We start from the raw sequence: 20572 nt of genomic DNA, 5'->3' as shown, positions 1-20572 counted from the left end.
GTGCGTACTTGAATAAGAAACTCTTACACCTCTCCTACTACGATGTGTTCAAGGGAGAGATGTCAAGGAAGTGGAGGGAAAGGCCAACAAACCCAGTAAGTTCTAGGGGTTGATTGAATGATTTCCAATTCTGCCACTTGCTAGAGGTGTGACCTTGGGCAAATCACTTAACTTCTCTGAGCCTCAGTTTCCTCAGCTGTAAAATGGAGTTTCAATACCTTTCCTCCCTCTTAAACTGGGAGCCTCATGTAGGACAGAGGTTGGCTCTGACCTGATAATCATGAACTTACCTCAGCACTTAGTATGGTGCTTAGCACTTGGTAAGTGCTTAAATTCCATAATTACTGGTACTAGTGATCACATTTTCCAAGAAGTGCTTTATTGGTTCTGATAATAGGCAGCTCTGCAGGACTCAGTGCTCAATTTTGGAAGCATCTCTGTATATTCAGGAATAGCACATAGTGTTTTAAATCTGTTGAAGCTGTAAGTGGTCACTGTGGTGGTTGTATATGTTGAAACTCTATTCAAGTGAGCAGGTAGGGGAAAGGTTAGAGTATGTGTGAAGGAGGGTGAGAGAAGATGTGGATATATATGTGTTAACTGCAAATATAATCAGTGTAAATGATAGCTCAGAAAGAAAGGTGTCTAGGGATTCATCACAAGGCAACTGTTAAGTCAATATGGAGAATTGCTAATTGTTGCGATTTCCTCTACTGCTATTGGGAGCATATTCAGGATGCAAAAGTTTCTTTTCTTCATGCATTTTGCTGAATGTTCAGAGTTTATTTCTAAAAGGATGAATAGTTTTAATTTACCTTTCCATATTTTCTTCAGCTTTTTTTTTTTGTAGACCCAATTATGCTGATGATTCTAAAACTGTCCTTCGTTATTTTGTAGAGCTGTGAATCACATTTACCTGTTAGAGGAGACTTTGTGGACAGGGAATGTTTCTGTTCACTGTTGTATTCTCCTAAGGACTTAGTAGAGTGCTCTGCACACAGTAAGCATGATTGAATGAATGACGTCAGGTGAAGTATTTCATTGTATACGGTATCAAAAGCTTTCCTCAGTGGTCTCCTTGTTTCAGAGGTCCACAGTGGTTGTCCATTCCTCTCTGCCTAAAGCAGAAACCCCTGACAATTGGCTGAAAGGCATTCATTCAGCTCTTTGCCTCCTACTATCCATTTTCTTATGCCTCATTATGCCTCACTCGTTATGCCTCCTTCTTGATTCCCCTGTCACTGCCCTCTTGCTCACACCCTCCTCCATACCTGCAACTCCTTACCCCATCACATCTAATAGACCATGGCTCTCCCCATCTTAAAAGCCCTTCTGGAATTCCATCTCCTCCAGGAGGCCTTTCCTGATTAATTTCTCATCTCCCCACTTTATATCCCCAACTTCCACATCAGCACGTTCATATCACCAAATCACTTACATACTCTCATCTACCCCGCAGCACTTATGCACCTATCTTTTATACTCTACTACTTCCCCCAACCTGTAATTTAGTATAGTGTCTGTCTCCTCCCAGATTGTAAGCTCTTTGAGGTAGGAATCATGTTTACTAATTCTATAGTTCTCTCTAAAGCACCTAGCACAGTGCTATGCACATAGTAGGTGTTAATAAGTACTATTGATGGATTGTTCGATTGACTCGTTATGTTATATATTGAAAAAACTGCCACCATGTGCCTCCAAAAGGGATATCTTAAATTTGTCTCCTCAGCCATGTATAGCTCAATATGAAATGCCCACTGGACCACTAATTCTATAGAGTAACAATACTTAAGTTCAAGTTTTACACATTATAACCATACTATTCTCTCTTGCTATTTTTCTCCAGAAGGATCTCTATTATGTCTTTTTCTGAATAATTCCTTCAAGATGCTCAATGATCCGTTCTTCCTGACTACCTGAAAAAGCCGCCCAAGGGAAAAGAAGTGAAATTACGAGTTAAGATGAAGAAAGTGAGGGGAGGAAAGAGGAGCAGAAGAATTATAATTATGCCTTTCTGCAACTCTCCCCAATCCCTGGTCCAAGCAGAAAGGTTTGAGAATTAAATATAAAGTAAAACCTTTATCAAGGCTTGCCTGTTCTCCCTTCTACTTAGACTATGAGTCCCAGGTGGGACATGGACTGTGTCTGACCTGATCAACTCCTATCTACACCAGTACTTAGAACAGTGTGTGACACATAGTAAATACTTAGTTAATTAAGTAGTTGCTAGTTAGTTAATTCTAATTGAAACAAGAGGCAGAGCTAAGTAATTCATTCAATCATATTTGTTGAGCACTTACTGTGTGCAGAGCACTGTACTAAGCACTTGACAGAGTACGATACAACAATAAAGCAGACACATTCCCTGCCCACAACAAGCTTACAGTCTAAAGGGCTATGACCAAGGGTCTTTGCATGATCATATGGGGCTACAGAGTCATTCCTCAGGACTGTTTGCTGATCAGATTAGGAACTCACTTTGTGCTGCAACTATTGTTTAGAGGGAAAAGATTATTCAGAATGCCTCTGAGGAGCACATATAACCTAAATTTGGAAGAAGAGTCCGTGGGAAGGGGCCCTAAGGAATTGGCTGTGATCTGAAGCTGTTTTTCTTCATACAAATGTCATAGGGGAGCCACATAGCTACCAGACACTGTCAACTCCTTTTCTTCAAGGGCTCATTTGGCTAAGGTTGCCCCTTGTATAGAAGATACTTGAGGTAAAGATTTCTGTTAGGTAAAGTGTCTGATTAAATAGCTTAGTATATCAATACAGTGATGGTAATCTAGCTTTCCTGTAGATATTTCACAGAAAAGACAGTGAAAAAGAAGCAGAGGGGTCTAGTGGAGAGAGCATGGGCCTGGAAGTCAGAAGGACCTGGGTTCTAATCCCAACTCGGTCAGTTGCTTGCTGTTTGACCTTGGGCAAGTCACTTAACTTATTCATGCCTCAGTTCTCCTGTTCTCTCTGCTGCTTAGGCTGTGAGCCCAGGTGGGACAGGGCCTGTGTGTCCAACCTAATTCACTTGTACCTACCCCAGCGCAGGCAGGATGTGGACAAAAAGTAGATGGTGATATAGACAAGATTGAGGTACAGTGAGTAGGTTGTCATTAGAAGAGTGAAGTGTGTGGGCTGGGTTTTAGTAGTAGAGTAAGGAGGTAAGGTGGGAGGGGGCAAGGTGATTGAGTGCTTTAAACCCGGTGGTAAGGTTTCTGTTTGATGCGGAGGTGGATGAGCAACCACTGGAGGTTATTGAGTGGGGAAAGATGGACTGAAATGAAATGGGGCAGGGAGGTTATAAACCAAATTTTCAATATAATGCAGTTTATCTGCAGAATGCCACGAGGCAGTCACAGTTCACAGACCAATCTGGCAGGCAGGCAGGCACTAATCAGGAGAGAGGTTGCTTAAACTGTGAGCCCTCAAAGGGCAGGGCCCATGTCTAATTCCCAACTGTGTATTTTCTCCCAAGACCTAGTACAGTGTTCTGCACACAGTAAGCATGGAAGCAGCATGGCCTAGTGGAAAGGGCGTGTACCTGGGAGTCAGAGGACCTTCTACTTCCAGCTTGGTCACTGGTCTGCTATGTGAATTTGGGCAAATCACTTCCCTGTGCCTCATTTGCCTCATCTGTAAAATGGGAATTATATCCTACTCCCTTCTACGTAGACTGTGAGTCCTATATGGGAAAAAGACTGTATCCATCCTGATTACCTTGTATCTACCCCAGTGGGTAGAACAGTGTTTGACACATGGTATGTGCTTAACAAATACCATAGTTATTAATATTAGTATGCACTTAAATACTTTTACTTCTATTATTATATTGACCCCACCCATACAGCACTTATGTATGTACCCGTAATTTATTTATCTTAATTCTTGTCTCCCCCTCTATATTGTAAACTCCTAATAATAATAATAATGATGGTATTTGTTAAGCACTTACTATGTGCCAAGCATTGTTCTAAGCCCTGGGGGAGATACAATTGTTCCGGACCTTTAACTCTCTCTTTAGGCCCCCTGTTCCTCCCCCTCCCTCATCTCTCACCCCCAATGATCTGGCCACCTATTTCATCAGAAAAATCAACACAATCAGGTCTGAGCTCCCGAAAGTCACCCCTCCGCCTCTCCCTTCCCCCCCACCAACCCTCTCCCCTACTTTTCCATCCTTCCCTGCAGTATCCTCAGAGGAGATCTCCTCCCTCCTCGCAAGTGCCACCCCCTCCACTGCGCCTAGGACCCCATTCCCTCTCACCTTATTAAAACCATCGCCCCTGCCCTCCTCCCTTCCTTAACTTCTATTTTTAACCACTCAATCTCCAATGGCTCCTTCCCCTCTGCCTTCAAACACGCCCACGTCTCCCCCATCCTAAAAAAACCCGCAGATTTGAAAACAGCAACAGGTGCTGCAAGTGACAAATGCACCAGGACAGCCTGGACTGGATGATCTTCAGATGGACAGTGTGGATTGGATTTCAACCACACTCACCTTTTTGGAGAGTAAATTTCCATCAATAACATAGTCTTTGAATATGAAGTAAAGCTACACCCAGAAAATAAAAATGTTAAAATGTAATACATTTTCTATTTTTGAAGCCAGGACCCAAAATTTCATAGACTGGGGAAAGCAACTGACCCATAAATTGTAGAAGTGGCTGATGATAGGTTAAAATGAACTTTTCCAAACATATGACAATAGCTTTCCATACAAACAATTTCCTAAGAATTGCCTAGTACTTTGCACTTTCGTTTCTTATTTCCATGGAGTTTGAAATGCTTTAGCACAATGATCTCTTTAATCCTCACTTACATTTCTGTCTGTAATGTTGGTTGGTAGTATCTAGAGATACTAGAAAAAGGGGGTTAAGTGACTTCTTTAATATCATACATAAGAGCAGAACTCAAGCAGTGTTGTACTTAGAACAAGAGTCCATCCAATTCAGTATTTTATCTCTCATAGCGACAATGAAGGATGCTTGGAGAAACAGATTAACTCATGATTATGGATATTTCTTCAACCATCCCCATCTTTCCCTCTAATATTATATTATGAACATCTGTGTGTATTGATGGAATTCCTTCTAGAAACTATTGATATTCTCTGAACAGTCTCCTGAGCTAATAAATCCATACTCCTCTTACCTGCTGCATGCACAGCTTTTTTCTATTGAATCTTGTTTTTGAGTCTCTCTACTTTTTGAGGTTCAATAGACACTCGTAGCTTTGGAACTGCAGGATTTGGGGAAAAGAGATATTGGTTTTAGGTCACCTGATTCTGGGTCTCTTGACTCCCATGCAGTTTCACTCCTAGTCATTTCATTCTTGATGAATATTTGAGGCAAAAATTGATTTCTGTCTAAATAATCATCATTAAACACTTGCCATCTAATAACTCCTGAAGTTTGATTTCCTTTAAATCTTGTTCCCTCTCAGAGTTCATCTTTCCAAACTGAAGAGCCTATACATTTTTCAGTCTGTTCTTGTATGGGATCTGCCCCACCTCACTGCTCATTTGGGTCATCTTTCTTTGTACCTTTTCCAGCTTTCTTATAGCCTTCCTATGTTATGGGATCCAAACCTGCCTGCAGCATAGCAGATGTAGGTATAGCATAGCTTTATGTAATAATAATGATGATGGTATATAAGTGCGTACTATGTGCCAGGCACTGTACTAAACACTGGGGTGGATACAAGCAAATCAGGTTGGACACAGTCCCTGTCTCATTTGGGGCTCACAGTTTCAATCTCCATTTTACTGAGGCACAGAGAAGTGAGTGACTGGCTTAATGTCACACAGCAGACAAGTGGTGGAGCCAGGATTAGAACCCGTATATACATAGTGGCAAAACAGTGTTTTGTTCATTATTATTGTTATTACTAATATTTTGCTCACTTGACTGCTGTATGACCTTGGGCCAGTCATTTAGCTTCTCTGAGCCTCAGTTTCCTCGTGTCAAAGGAGAACAAATTACTTGCTCATCTTCCCTTTTAGTCCGTGAGCTCCACATGGGACAGTTTGTGTCCAATCTGATTCAGTACATTGCACAGAGTGAGCACTTAACAAATACCACTATTATTATCCTCATTATTATTGTGCAAAATACTGGGGCTAGTACTGGAGAAATTATGAGAAAATCATCAAAACCCAGTCCCTAGTCCCGAAAGACCCCTCAGTCTTAGTGGAAAGAGACAGCCACATAGAAAACTGTGTTTCTTGTCAACATAGGCAAGTAAAAATTCAACAGTAAAAATTGTGAAAATAAAATATGTTTGCATATCAGCTTAAAATTACTTAGATGGTGCAAGCTCTGGATACCTTCCCACCTTAGGCAAAACGTACTTACTTATAAACCATCCTAACCTTCATCTACCTGTTGGGAAGATGGGTTTAGCTGTTCATTCATTCATTCATTCAATAGTATTTATTGAGTGCTTACTATGTGCAGAGCACTGTACTAAGTGCTTGGAATGTACAATTCGACAACAGATAGAGACAATCCCTGCCCATTGTCGGGCTTACAGTCTAATCGGGGGAGACAGACAGACAAAAACAATAGCAATAAATAGAATCAAGGGGATGTACACCTCATTAACAAAATAAATAGGGTAATAAAAATATATACAAATGAGCGGACGAGCACAGTGCTGAGGGGAAGGGAGGGGGTAGGAGCAGAGGGAAAAGGGGGAAAAGGGGGCTTAGCTGAGGGGAGGTGAAGGGGGGAGCAGAGAGGCAGCAGAGGGGAAAGGGGAAGCTCAGTCTGGGAAGGCCTCTTGGAGGAGGTGAGCTCTCAGTAGGGCTTTGAAGAGGAGAAGAGATTAGTTTGGCGGAGGTGAGGAGGGAGGGCATTCTAGGACAGCGGGAGGATGTGGGCCAGGGGTCGACGGCGGGATAGGTGAGAACGGGGGATGGTGAGGAGGTGGGTGGCAGAGGAGCAGAGCGTGCGGGGTGGGCAGTAGAAAGAGAGAAGGGAGGAGAGGTAGGAGGGGGCAAGGGTATGGAGAGCCTTGAAGCCTAGAGTGAGAAGTTTTTGTTTTGTGCGGAGGTTGATAGACAACCACTGGAGGTTTTTAAGAAGGGGAGTGACATGCCCAGAGCATTTCTGCAGGAAGCTGTTGTACTCTTGGGTGGGAATAAAGAGACTAATCTAGGCAGCATGGGAGCCTATACATCTCCTGGAGCACCAGGAAAAGAAGCAGCAGCAGTATGCTTAGTGGTTAAAGCACAGGTCTGGGAGTCAGAGGAGCTGGGTTCTAATCCTGCTCCACCACTTGTCTCCTGTGTGATCTTGGGCAAGTCACTTCACTTCCCTGAGCCTCAGTTACCTCATCTGTAAAATGGGTATTAACATTGTGAGCCTCATGTGGGATATAGACTGTGCCCAACCTCATTAGTTTGTATCTACCCCAATGCTTAGTATAATGCTTGGCTCACAGTAAGCAGTTAATAAATACCTTAAAGTGCCGGCACACCCATTCTTGTTTGAATGAGGCCAAACCAGATGTCTTCTTTTAGGTGAGTTGAGCTACCTGGTCTGCAGGGATCTCCACAGTGATATGAGCCCTGGGCTGTCCCTAACCAACATATGTGACAAGGGGTTGGAGTTGGCCCCAAAAGAGGTACCAACCCCATCCACCTCTCCTCCTCCTCCAACTCCCCCCTCCCCACACACACCTCCAAGGCTGCAGCACAGGGCCCAAACTGCAATGTGCCATGCAGAGTGAGCTAGAGCAGCTCTTGTTAGTGCTGTCATGATTTGAAATGCCTTGCCTGATTGTCTTCTCACCCTGCTGCTCAATGTGTTGTGGGATCATCCAGTCTGCTGCTGTCCCAGTTCCAGTGTGAGTCAATTTTTAATAATAATGTTGGTATTTGTTAAGCGCTTACTATGTGCAGAGCACTTTTCTAAGCGCTGGGGTAGATACTGGGTAATCAATTTGTCCCACATGAGGCTCACAGTCTTAATCCCCATTTTACAGATGAGGTAACTGAGGCACAGAGAAGTTAAGTGACTTGCCCACAGTCACACAGTTGACAAGTGGCAGATCCTGGATTCGAACCCATGGCCTCAGAGTCCCAAGCCTGTGCTCTTTTCACTGAACCACACTGCTTCCCCTGAGTCACTCTACTTCCACCTCTGATTATTACTGTTTATGTTGTCCCTCTTATACAGTGCAATACCCCTATTTATCTAACCATCCTGACTTTTCCTTTCTAGTCCATAGCCTAATAGCACCTCATCCCACCGGTTTTCTTCCTCTCCCAAGTCTCTGAGGGGTCAGATACATCAAGAATCTCATTAGATGCCATTTACCCATTTCATTCTTCAGTCATCTAGCACGAATGCAGAAGCAGTTGTATATTTTGACTGCATTTTTGGCAACTTCCTAATCAGCTAGATTCCTCAATCCATGAGTGATCTAATTCATCCTTCTTGTTTCTTTCAACTGCCCCAGTGAATTCCCTACAGATCCCTTCAGCATTCTCATGTCCTCGAGTCACTTTCTTCCTAAGAACTGTGCAGATCTGGTCTTGCAGTTTTTCACAGTCAATGACTTTGACCCGGTTTTTAGTTTTAAAATTGCCCTACCACTTTTTTGATTTATTACGCCAGGAGCCAGATATTGGTTTGGTTCAGATGGAGCCAGTTCCTCCTGAATAAATTCTGTCTGTCTCCAGATTGGAAGCAGCATGACCTAGTAGATGATGAGTCTAGGAGTCGAGGACCTCAGTTATAATGTTGACTCCTCCACTTGTCTTCACTTCTCTATGCCTCAGTTCCCTCATTTTGTAAAATGGGGATTAAGGCGGTTAACCCCCTGTGGGGCGGGGACTGTGTCCAATCTGATTAGTTTGGATCTACCCCAGCACTTAGTACAGTGCCTGACACATAGCAAGTGCTTAACAAATACCATAAAAAACCATCCCCCATCTCTTTTGTAGTAGAAAAGGACCAGAATTGACAGGACAGTCTATACATGAACTCACTTTGCTTCTCTCAATTGAGGTCATGCTTAGAGTTGCACAGGTTCACTGGGCGGGACAAGTGAGTGTCATGGATGATAGTAGAATACCCTATTGCTTTGTATGGTTTACAGAAATGAGGGACCCACAAGCAGGGAGAGAGTAAATATAATGACATACTACAACACCTTCAAGTGTATTATGGTCTATCAGCATACAACTGCAGCATAAGCATGTAGCTCTCCTTCAGCAGGTTTTGTGAAGCTACAATTACTCTAAAGATTTTCAGTGGGGTTTGAATGGTGATTCCATGTTGGTGCCAAACTCTTTCAATCTCTCAAGAGACCTAATAAAGTTATTTTTTAATGGCACTTGTTAATTGCTTACAATGTGCCAGGCATTGTAGTAAGCACTGGGGTAGATATAAAACAATCAAATTGGGCACAGTCCATGACCCACATGGACATAATCCCTATTTTACAGATGAGGGAATTGAGGCACAGAGAAGTTAAGTGCTTTGCCCAAGGTCACACAGCAGACAAGTGGTATAGCTGGGACTAGAACCCAGATTAGACCTTCTCGATATTATTTTCTAGCTTCTCATCTATCCTAGCATCATTGAACAATGAACTGCCAAAGTAGCCGAAATCAGAGAAGAAGCATTCAGCTCTGTTTTACCAATGGAGATCCCTGGATGTGAACAGGGCATTCTAGGTGTGAATTACTGCAAAACCTTGCCCATCCCTACAGCTTGTATAATTCTGAGAAGCAGTTTATAATCTCATGTGAGGGATATTTTTCTGATTATCTTTCCCACTGCTTTCTCTCTCTCTTTCCCTCCCTCCCTCCCTCCCTCTCTCTCTACTTCTCCTTGAACACACACACTCAACTCAAAGAGATTATTTATTCATGATTTGAAGCTCCATTTAGTCTGCTTCCTCTTCTAAGGTGTTTGAATACTTTAACTCCAGTAAACTAAAGTAGTAAACAACTTTAAAAAATAACCCACGGTCAGAAAGTATTAACAGAACCAAAGATAAGGCCTCCAAGGATATTTAATCAATCTATGCATTAGTTTTTTCACGAATTACTAATAACTTGATTGCACGAAACCTTTCCTTAATGATCAAGCTAACTTGTTTCAGGTATGCATATCAAACAGTCAAAAGGGTTTCTTTTAATGGAAAGAGAGAGAAGAGGGGAGATGGAGGGGAAGGAGCAAGGGAAGGTTGGGGAAAGAAAAGAGAGAGGAAGAGAAGGGGTGGGTGGAGAAAGACACACAGAGAGAGATTTTGGAGCTCAATTATTTCCTGGAAACTAAGGAAAATGGATATAGGGAGTTGTTGCTGCAATAAGCAATTAGTTCTTAAATTGCTCACTTCACCTCCCTAGTTTGAAAATCATCTTGACTTATTTATCTAACACTTTTAGTGCTCCAGAGAGTGAAAGTTCTAAAAAGCCATAAACAAATTCAAAAAATATGTGATTAAAGATGTGATTAAAGATAACACAGAGTATATCTACATTTGAGATCAGGAGCCTTTTGAAATGGAAAACAATAAAGCAATCCCGAATATACATAAATGACATAATTAGTTTGTAATCATTATGCTTATTTCACTTGGTGGGTATAATCTTTTAGGTCCGGGTATTTTCATTTTAACTTGAACATTTCACTAACAGCTTAGCACATTTGTTCTCTGATGTGTTTTTTGATCATATCATTGTGAAAAGGCTTCTTCTTTCAAGTTTGCAGAGATTTAGAAATGCAGTTGCTATGATAACACAAAATGTAAATATATTCATTTAACATTGTTCTCATGATAGGACTGGGTTCTTCTATGTTGAACTACTATCTACTGATAAGAGATAACATAATGAATGCACAGATGAAATATATGGAGAAGTTAAACCTTCAAAGAAGGCCACAATGTCAGACAGGATATATAATTAAGAAATCTCTCTAGGGGATAGTATTGAAAGCATTATGCAATAACCTTTGCCTGTGGAGATCTGGCAGTAAATGAGGGCATACAGATAAATTTGTGTGCAAACTGATCAAAGTTTTCTGTTACAGGGGGCTTCATCTAGGTTCTCAGAAGGATTACTGTCATTATGAACTACGAGCCCTTCATTTGGCAAAGTCCTACAAGTTGAGCTGGAAAACGGCTGTAGTTTCTTGCTGTCTCATCCGTTTTCTAAGTTGTTTAAACTATGTTAGTACCCGACCTAGTGACCACGGGGCAGAGCCATGAAAGAGAGAGGTGGGCCATTCTGGTGAACATAGCTTCTACTTCTCCCGGAGTGGCCTCTGGGACCCCTCCATTGACACCACTACATCACCACCCTCCTACCTCACCTCACTACTCTCCTACTACAACCCAGCCCGCACACTTTGCTCCCCCAATTTTAACCTTTTCACTGTACCTCAGTCTCATCTATCTCACTGCTGGCCTCTCGCCCACATCCTGCCCCTGGCCTGGAATGCCCTCCCTCCTCATATCCGAGGGACAATTACTGTGCCCCCTCCTCCCCTCCCCCGCCCCCCAGCCCCGGCCACCAAAGCCTTATTGAAGGCACATCTCCAAAAGGCCTTTCCTGATTAAGCCCTCCTTTCCTTGTCTCCCACTCCCTTTTGTATCATCCTTTGTTCTTCCCCTCTCCCAACACCACAGCACTTATGTATATATCTGTAATTGTATTATTTGAATTGATGTCTGTCTCCCCCTCTGGACTGTAAGCTTGTTGTGGGCAGGGAATATATCTGTTTATTGTTATATTGTACTCTTCCAAGTGCTTAGTACACTGCTATGCATACAGTAAGCACTCAATAAATATGATTGACTGATTGGCTGACACTCCTCCTGGAGCCCCCTTCCATGTCTTTTCTGTCTCCGGAGGGGAGGCAGCTGTGGGGGTGGGGGATTATGGAGGAGATTGCCTTGGCTTGGCACAAACTCTCCCAAGGAGCCAGGACTGAGACACCTTGGTTTTAACTCTGCCTCTTTTTTGTCTGGGGTGGCGGCAGCAGACGTGGCCCAACCACGGACATGATTAAATTCAAAGCAGAGCTAAAACCCAAATCTGGATCACACAGCTCCCTTTGCTTTTGTTCCATATCCAAGCCATTCAATCAACGGTATTTATTGAGCACTTACTGTGTGCAGAGCACTGAACTAAGTGCTTCCTGTCCAAACTTATTCCAAGTGATTGTATTCACTTGCTGCCTTGATTTTCTCACCACTAAAGCTCTTCTTTGACCCACTGAGTCTACAAGGAAACAAATAACCTCTTCATAGCCAAGTTCTTTACATATTTACATTACTCACCAAGCAGGAGGAAGAGGAGGAGGAAGATGGAGATGAGGCAGAGGAGAAGTAGCAGGATAGTGGCCATGCCTGCTAGGGGAGGAGAAAGAGGAGGCCCAAGCTGAGGGCTTTAGAGAAAGGGTGTGGTACAGTGTAGGGGGACCTGTCCTCTGGGGCTCAGGCTCCATTATGGTAAGTGCTTATACCACATAATAGAATTCCTATTAGTGCCACCAGGCAGGCTGCTGCTCTCAGACCCGAGGGTGGTTTTGGTTCCAGGGACCAGGGACATCTCTCCAGAACAGTTGCTCAGTGTTTCTCCTCAGCCTCAAGGATCATCTCTCTTATGCTGTGGGCAGACTCAACTCCCAGATTTTCCCAGTGTGTGGTATTTCTGAGGGCCTGGGCTGGGAATAAGGTTACCCTGGTATGGCCACTTAGGTGGCCATCTGTCCAGGTTTTAGCTGGTCTGTTTTCCACCTGGGATGGGTATGGCATTGAATAAGAGAAGCAGCATGACCTAATGGATAAAGCATGAGCCTTGGAGTCAGAAGGACCTGGGTTCTAACACCAGTTGCACAACTTGTCTGTCGTGAGACCTTGGACAAATCACTCCACTTCTCTGTGCCTCAGTTATCTAATCTATAAAATGGGGATTAACACTGTGAGCCCCAAGTGGGATATGGACTGTGTCTAACCTGATTAGCTTGTATCTATCCCATGGCTTAGTATGGTACCTGGCACATAGTAAGTGCTTAACAAATACCATAAAAAAATTGGTACAGTATCTGGTACTTTTATTTTAAGCACCTAGCTTTCCTTTGCCTTGGTACCTTCTGCTAACTCTCATGGTTTGGAAGCAGGGTCCGTGTTCCCAGGAACCTGGGAAGGAAACAAAACAACTCTGCAGGGGTCAGGAGTAACCTCAGCAACAATATAGATTTGAGTGGACTTGTGTGAAATGTTCCATTTGATGTTATCATGTTAACCTTGGTGCCTAACATAGTGCACATGATGTCATGTACATCTCCAATTTCAGTAACTAATCCAGTAATTAATTGAGGGTTCTTGTTGGCTGCCCAATGGGCTTCTGTGCTGGGTAATCAATCAGTCAATCAACTGTATTTATTGATCATGTACTGTGTGCAGGGCTCTATATTAAGTGCTTCAGAGAGTGCAGTATATCAGAATTGGTACTCATGTTCTCTGCCCACAAGGGGCTTACTGTCTAGAAGGTGAGACAAATATTAATATAAATAAGTAAATTATAGACAAGTATATAAGTGGTGTGGGGCTAAGGGTGAGGTGAATAAGGGGTGCAAATCCAAGTTCCAGGGCAACATAGAAGGGAGTGGAAGAAGAGGAAATGAGGGCTTACTCAGGGAAGGCCTCTAGGAGAAGATGTGATTTTAATAAGACTTTGAAGGTGGAGAGGGTTATCGTCTGTTGGCTATGAAGGGAAAGGGAGCTCCCAGCTAGAGGCAGTAGATGGGCAAGGCTTCGGCCATGAGATAAATGAGATTGAGGTACAGTGAATAGGTTGGCATTAGAGGAGCGTAGTGTGCAGACTGGGTTGTAGTAGAAAAATAGTGAGGTGAGATAGGAGGGGTAAGGTGATTGAGAGCTATTTCCATATGCTTACTTCTCACAGATTCTTCTCCAAGCTCCCAGCTTTGTTGACTTCCCAAGAAGGAAGAAGGAGAAGGAAAAAGTCGAAGGAAAAAGTCCATCTCACCCTTAGGGTAGTTCAGAACTGATGAAGAACATTTTTTGCCATGAATTTGTTAGAGAAACTACCATCCCCTTGGCTCTGTTTACCTGCTGGTCTGCTTGAAGCTGGAGGGCCATGAAATCACTTGTGCCTTTGTAAACCTTAAAATAGCAGCCAGTGCTAACTATATGGTAAAAAAAAATGCATGGTGCAGTTGTGTTATCAAAACTGTCCAAGAATTACTAATCAGTTAATGAAAGCAGAATTTAGGCCCTAAAGGTAGAAACTGTGATTACAGAGACTATAACAGCAGCCAAGGCCTTTTTTCCCTAGGTTGTGGGAAAAACAAATTGAACTAATTTTATTTTGCACATGCGTGTGCATGTTTGTGTGTGTATGTGTATTAGAGGATAAGGTAGGATAAGGTAGGGAAAGCAGCGTGGCTCAGTGGAAAGAGCCCGGGCTTGGGAGCCAGAGGTCATGGGTTCGAATCCCAGCTCTGCCACTTGTCAGCTGTGTGACCGTGGGCAAGTCACTTAACTTCTCTGTGCCTCAGTTACCTCATCTGTAAAATGGGGATTAACTGTGAGCCTCAAGTGGGACAACCTGAATACCCTGTATCTACCCCAGCGCTTAGAACAGTGCTCTGCACATAATAAGTACTTAACAAATACCAACAAATACCAACATTATTAATATAAAGTCACTTTGATTTTTAAAAAATAGATTTTTTTTTAGCCATGTGTTTAGTAATTGATTAGACATGCAAATTGAGTCACAGAGAGACAGGTCATTAAGGAATAAAGGTGTCAGTCTTTCATTTCAACAGGAGAGTTAGGACCGGGAAAGACCAGGGAAGGTAAAGTGGGAAGGCAGGGGGAGGAATGTTTGGGACCACCACCCTAAGACAATCTAACCAAGGAGACTGTGCTGGCATGGAAGGTTCCCTTGGATTAAGTAGAGTTCTACTGCCACTTAACCACTTTGCCAGCTCCACAGACTCCTCTGGCCCTGGCTGGGTTTCAAGGCCATAGAGCTAGGGGAGGCCCTCCCCTCTCTTGCGGACTGCATCAGTTCAATCCTGCCCAAGATCAGAATCGTCTTTGAGGGAGGGCTGGGGCCACAGTGCTGGGGGCTGGACTCACCCTGTTTGCCCTCAAGATGCTGGGACTTCATGCCGGATGCAACTTCTTGATGTCCCCACCAGGGACCCTGCTTGGGTTCTAGGCAGTTTTCAGCAGTCATCTCAACCCTACTGGTTAACCAAACCAAGGCTAGGGGGAAAAAGTTAAGTGACCTGCCATCCAGATGGCTAGGCCCGATTTCGTTTGGTTTTTGGAATTGAATTTGGTCTCGATTAGTTTGGAAAATCAACTTTCCACTGAATTAATATGGCCATTATCTTCTTGATGGAGCAGCAGGTGAATTACATGTGATTATGTTTCTTTGAATTTCTGTCACTGGTAGGACTTTTTATAAGGGATAACGCACCTGTTAGATAGAAATAGGCTGTTAATCAGGCAGCCAAATTGAAACCAGTGGGGGTAATTTTTTTTCCACTCAAGTGATATTGCATTTATTCATTTCTTTCAGATAGAGGGAGATGTTTTTTGGAGTGAATAATCCAACCGACTTGTAATGAGGCTTGTGAAGGATAATTTAAGGGTAAGGAAATAGTGTTCATATTTACTCGTTATTTGGTCTCGAGAGTTGGCTTTATTTCATTTGATCACATGAAATATAGTTATCTTTTGAACAATAAATAACATTAGCCTCCAAAAATCTAGGCGTGAGTGGCAGTACATCTTTGCTGAAGGCAATTTAAAATCTCTGGTGTGAACTGATCAAATTAAATAAAGCTTCTGTGCTGTCAAGGTTCAGAATGTACTGATATGCCAACATTTATTCTTCAGCTCTGTATTTAGCTTTTAAGGCAGGCAAGGTCAGCTGTATCTGATTGATCTGGCATCTATCTTGTGGGAAGATCAACTATTTCATCTTCCCTCCATTCTTCCACCAGGTGGCATTCTTTATCTAACAAAGCTCCACACACTTCTTGCCACAGTTCTCTTACTATTCTTTGGCTTATTTGTTTGGATTTTACTTTTATTTTAAAGAAACAGTTTCACTTGCACAACCTTCCCTTCATCTTTGGAGAGGAAATTGGAATTTCCAAAACCTAAATGAACATTCCTTGCCCAATCTAGCTAAATGGCAGGTGCCCAAATGAAGAAAACTGGAGCTCAAATGAAATCGAGGAAGACTGACAACAATGTGTAGAACATTTCTCAGTCTCTTGAAATCAAAATCCATGAAATCATGAATGCATCTGCTCCACTCACTAGTCAAGAGGTGTGCCGCTTTCTGAATCGCCACTGCCGACGGCTCGGGCCTGAATGCCTGGCCGTGACCACTCTGCCTCTAACATTAGAGAGATTCCACAATATCAACCTCGCTGACAATTTTACTGATGATGCATGAGGCTGAACAGAGCCTAGCTCACTGGTCCATAACTATATAGGCTTTGCAGCACTAAAGGCAGTAAGAATGAGTTGAATAAATTGGTAAATTCTGGAGTCTGGCTCAACCCACAGGGACAGAGAATTGAGGTGCCTAGTGAGAACCTTACATAATATAAACTGCTGATAGGTGGATGGTGGGGTTCACTCTACTCAGCCCCAAGAATCCTCCAGGTCATTTTGCTTCTGGTTCAACCTCAGGGCCATAAGGGTCAGATTTCGGTGGTAATGGGAATTGGCCCTTAAGTGGCCTATTGAAAAGAGCACGGGCCTGGGAGTCAGAGGACATGGGTTCTAATCCTGGTTCCACTATGTCTGCTGTGTGACCTTGGGCAAGTCACTTCACTCCTCTGTGTCTCTGTTACCTCTTCTGTAAAATGTGGATTAAGATTGTGAGACTCAGATGAGACATGGACTGTGTCCAACCTGATTAGCTTGTATCTATCCCAGCACTTAATACGGTGCCTGGCACATAGTAAACGCTTAACAGATACCATTAAAAAAAACCCACATATGAAAAAAAATATAAAAAATAACACCCTAAACTATAACATATAACAGACATTCCCTGCCCATAACCAGCTTACAGTCTAGAGGGGGAGACACACATTAATATAAATACATAAATTACAGATATGTACATAAGTGCTCTGGGGCTGGGCGGAGGGATGAATAAAGTGAGCAAGTCAGGGTGATGCAGAAGGGATTCTAATTTTAATTCTAGAAATTCTAATCAAGATTAGAATTTCTTTTTGCAGCAATAGTTGACAGAAGGAAATTCCCTAAGCTACTTGAAAATGAAGCTCTTATTTCTCTAGCTAATATGTCACAAGGGACAAATTGGCATGAAGGTGAGTGTTTCCAAACTCAGGTAATCTTCTTTCATAAAGATAAAACAGATAACAAGAAGTTACAATTTAAAATTCAAATTTCAATTTGGGGTGCCTCAAAGAGCCTGGGCTTGGGAATCAGAGGACATAGATTCTAATCCTGACTCTGCCATTTGTCTGCTGTGTGACTTTGGGCAAGCTATTTAACTTTTCTGTGCTGCAGTTACCTCATCTGTAAAATGGGGATTAAGACCGTGAGCCCCACGTGAGACAACCTGATTGTCTTGTATCTACCCCAGTGCTTAGAACAGTGCTTGGCACATAGTAAGTGCTTAACAAATACTATTATTATTATTACTTAAATCATTTTCAAAATGTAAAACATAATACCATGAAGGATGAAACAAGTCTGAACATACCCACTAATGGCAAGACTTGTAGCAGGAAAAATATCTCAATAGATAGCATGAATCTTCATCAGGCTAAACTGGCACAACTTGAATACTGGCTTTGGGCTCAAGGCATCCAAGACAAATATATGTTGTGTGTTTAAAAAAAAAACCAAAAAAAAACCCAGTGCCCACACTGGAGTTTTCTATTGTGCTTTCTGAACACTGGGGCCCATCACTGGGCAGGAATTGTCTCTATTTGTTACTGAATTGTACATTCCAAGTGCTTAGTACAGTGTTCTGCACATAGTAAGCGTTCAGTAAATACTATTGAATGAATGAATGAACACTGGGATTATGTCTTCCTTGGTTCCTAAATCACTCCATGTTACTCCTTTGGTGGTTGCAACTTTTAAAGTGAGGCTAATAATGAAAATGTAGTAGAAACCTGTAAAACCTTCACAACTATTAAAATAAACTTAATATCTCACACTTGGTAGCTGTCTTTTGGGGATCTGATTTCATCTCTACCTGGATCTCTCAACCTATCTTTGGGTATGTATGTCTCTTTCTATTTTTCTTTTTTCTAGAGTTGTGTCTGCTAGGCATCTCTCTTGACTTTGAAAAAGTAAACCTGAACAAAATTCTTCTAGTTATTGCAATTGTAAATGCTACACTCAGAAGCCCAATTCACATGTCACAAAAGTCTTGGTGAATTCTCTTTTAGGATTTCACAGGAAAGGAACATTCAAGATGTATGATCTTGAATTATTTGGAATTTTAAAAGAAAAATAAACCTCAGAATTTCCTTTCCCTTAGAGAACCCTGGGGAAATAAAGGAACTTAAGGGTGAACCCTGGAACTTGAATCCTTTTGTAAGATGTGCCCTGGGGAATTAGAACCCACATAAAACATTGTGTGTGTCCCTTGACCTCTTAAATGCCTGCTAAAGATATTTGCCACCAAATAACTTCAATGGTAAGCACTGTATTCGGTCTCAGCTACAGAAAAGCCTGGAATTGCTAATAACAGAGGGTTTAGGGTGAAAATGAGTTGACCAAGCTTAATGAAGGAACTTATATTTGCTTGTTCCAACAAGTTAGAAAGCTCTGTTAATCTCTCATTTCCGGAATACTTACAGCTCTCTACTGAATAGAAGCATACCACAATTCTCCTGCCATCTCTAAATCAATCTGGGCTTCTAACTCAGTGCCTGAAAAGACAGGGATATTTATTTCACAGCAATTTCCTTCTTCTTTCTTTCAGTGAAAAACAGGGAAGCCACTTCCAAATCTGCCTGCTCAATCACTAACCACCTGAGACCAGCAGTCCTGAGCAGGAGTAAGAAAGTCATCCTGAACCAAGAGCTCTCCAATGGAGTCAACTACTAGGTGGATGGGTTGAGAAGGTGTTGACAGTTTGGTAGAAGAGAAACTTGTGTGGATATATAACAACCAACTACTTGCCTCTTAAGGAAGCACTGCTTTAACTCAGATGAGAAACGGAATTATTAGTACGAAAAGGTAATTAATTGCAATTGAATAGCCTGCTTGAAATCACTGGTTGAACTCGGGAGAATTCAGGAAAAGAAAACAATACAAAGTCTACGGACACCATTTGCAAGTTATTTCCTCTGAAGATTTTAAAACCAAGCCCTCGCATGGCTATATCCATAAAAAGGCAGATGCTCTGTCATTTCAAAGGGACTCAGTTTTCAGTGAATTGACCTTGTAATTGCAGTGCTTATTAAAATGACTGGTTATTTTGTTCCAATGATAGAAAGTTGGTAGAAGAACATGAATTGCAAATAGAAATAGAATTCTGAAGCACTAAGTATTTGATTCCTTGAATAATTTATAAGAGATCTGCCACACATCCTTTTTTGGCATAGCTAATTCTAGAAGCAACAAAAAAGGATAATATGCTTAGTTCTAAACTGCAGAGTCACTGGCTCGCATGAGCAAAAGATGCTTCTGTAAAAGGCTTTTTATAGTACTTAAGTGCTTACTATGTGCCAGGCACTGTACTAAGTACTGGGGTAGATACAAGCTAATCAGGTTGGCCATATTCCATGTCCCACATGGGGCTAACAATCTTAATCCCCATTTTACAGTTGAGGTAACTGGGACACAGAGAAGTGAAGTGTCTTGCCCAAAGTCATACAGCCGACAAGTGGCGGAGCTGGGATTAGAACCCAGGTCCTCTGACTCCCAGGCCTGTGCTCTTTCCAGTGGGCCACAATGCTTCCCTGTGTTCTCCACTGTGTGTGTTGTTGGACAAACGTTCCCTAATTCTCTTGCAACATCCATGGCAAAATGTATAATTGAAAGCATTAATTATGGCAGAAATGGGTGAAATACTGGTTACAATTCTGGACAGTGGACAGTACCTGGTGTAAGAGGATATATGTGGGAGAGCCACTATTCAATAGGTGAAATTGAATCTTCTTTTCAGGGCAGGGAACTCAAACTCAACCCAACAGTATTTAATTGGAGAATAAGGAACTGAAGAAATGCAGACCTTAATTAAAGAAAAGCTGAAAAGATACACTAGTGACTTCCTAGTATCTGGGGGCTTTTGAAGAAAACACACAGGGTTAAAAAGGTCATCGGAGGGAAAAATTATTTTTTAAAAGAATATAAAGCTCTCCAGAGTATCAGTAGACAAGTTCATAAAAAATGCCAAGTCAGAGACAAACAGGAAATTAGTAATAATAATAATAATAATGGTATTTGTTAAGCACTTACTATGTGCCAAGCATTAGATGGCCAAGAAGAAATTTGAAGAGTAACTTGTCAGGTGTGGTGACGCTAATAAAACATTCTTGAAATATATTAAACTATATTGAAA

The 20572-nt window shown here is 42.1% G+C and overlaps 1 long non-coding RNA gene across 1 annotated transcript in view; it reads left to right on the top strand.

The window, feature by feature from the left end:
- Positions 1 to 19531, top strand: part of LOC114808234 — a 70901-nt gene extending 51370 nt beyond the window's left edge. Inside the window, exons 2-3 of the long non-coding RNA XR_003756077.2 lie at positions 15578 to 15649; positions 18989 to 19531. This is a non-coding gene — a long non-coding RNA (uncharacterized LOC114808234). The remainder of the gene's footprint in view (positions 1 to 15577; positions 15650 to 18988) is intronic.
- Positions 19532 to 20572: the final 1041 nt, after the last annotated feature.

The sequence above is a fragment of the Ornithorhynchus anatinus genome, chromosome X5 (genome assembly GCF_004115215.2).
Source record: "Ornithorhynchus anatinus isolate Pmale09 chromosome X5, mOrnAna1.pri.v4, whole genome shotgun sequence".
In the NCBI taxonomy this organism is placed as follows: Eukaryota; Metazoa; Chordata; class Mammalia; order Monotremata; family Ornithorhynchidae; genus Ornithorhynchus; species Ornithorhynchus anatinus.
This window is presented reverse-complemented; position numbering and strand designations above follow the sequence as displayed.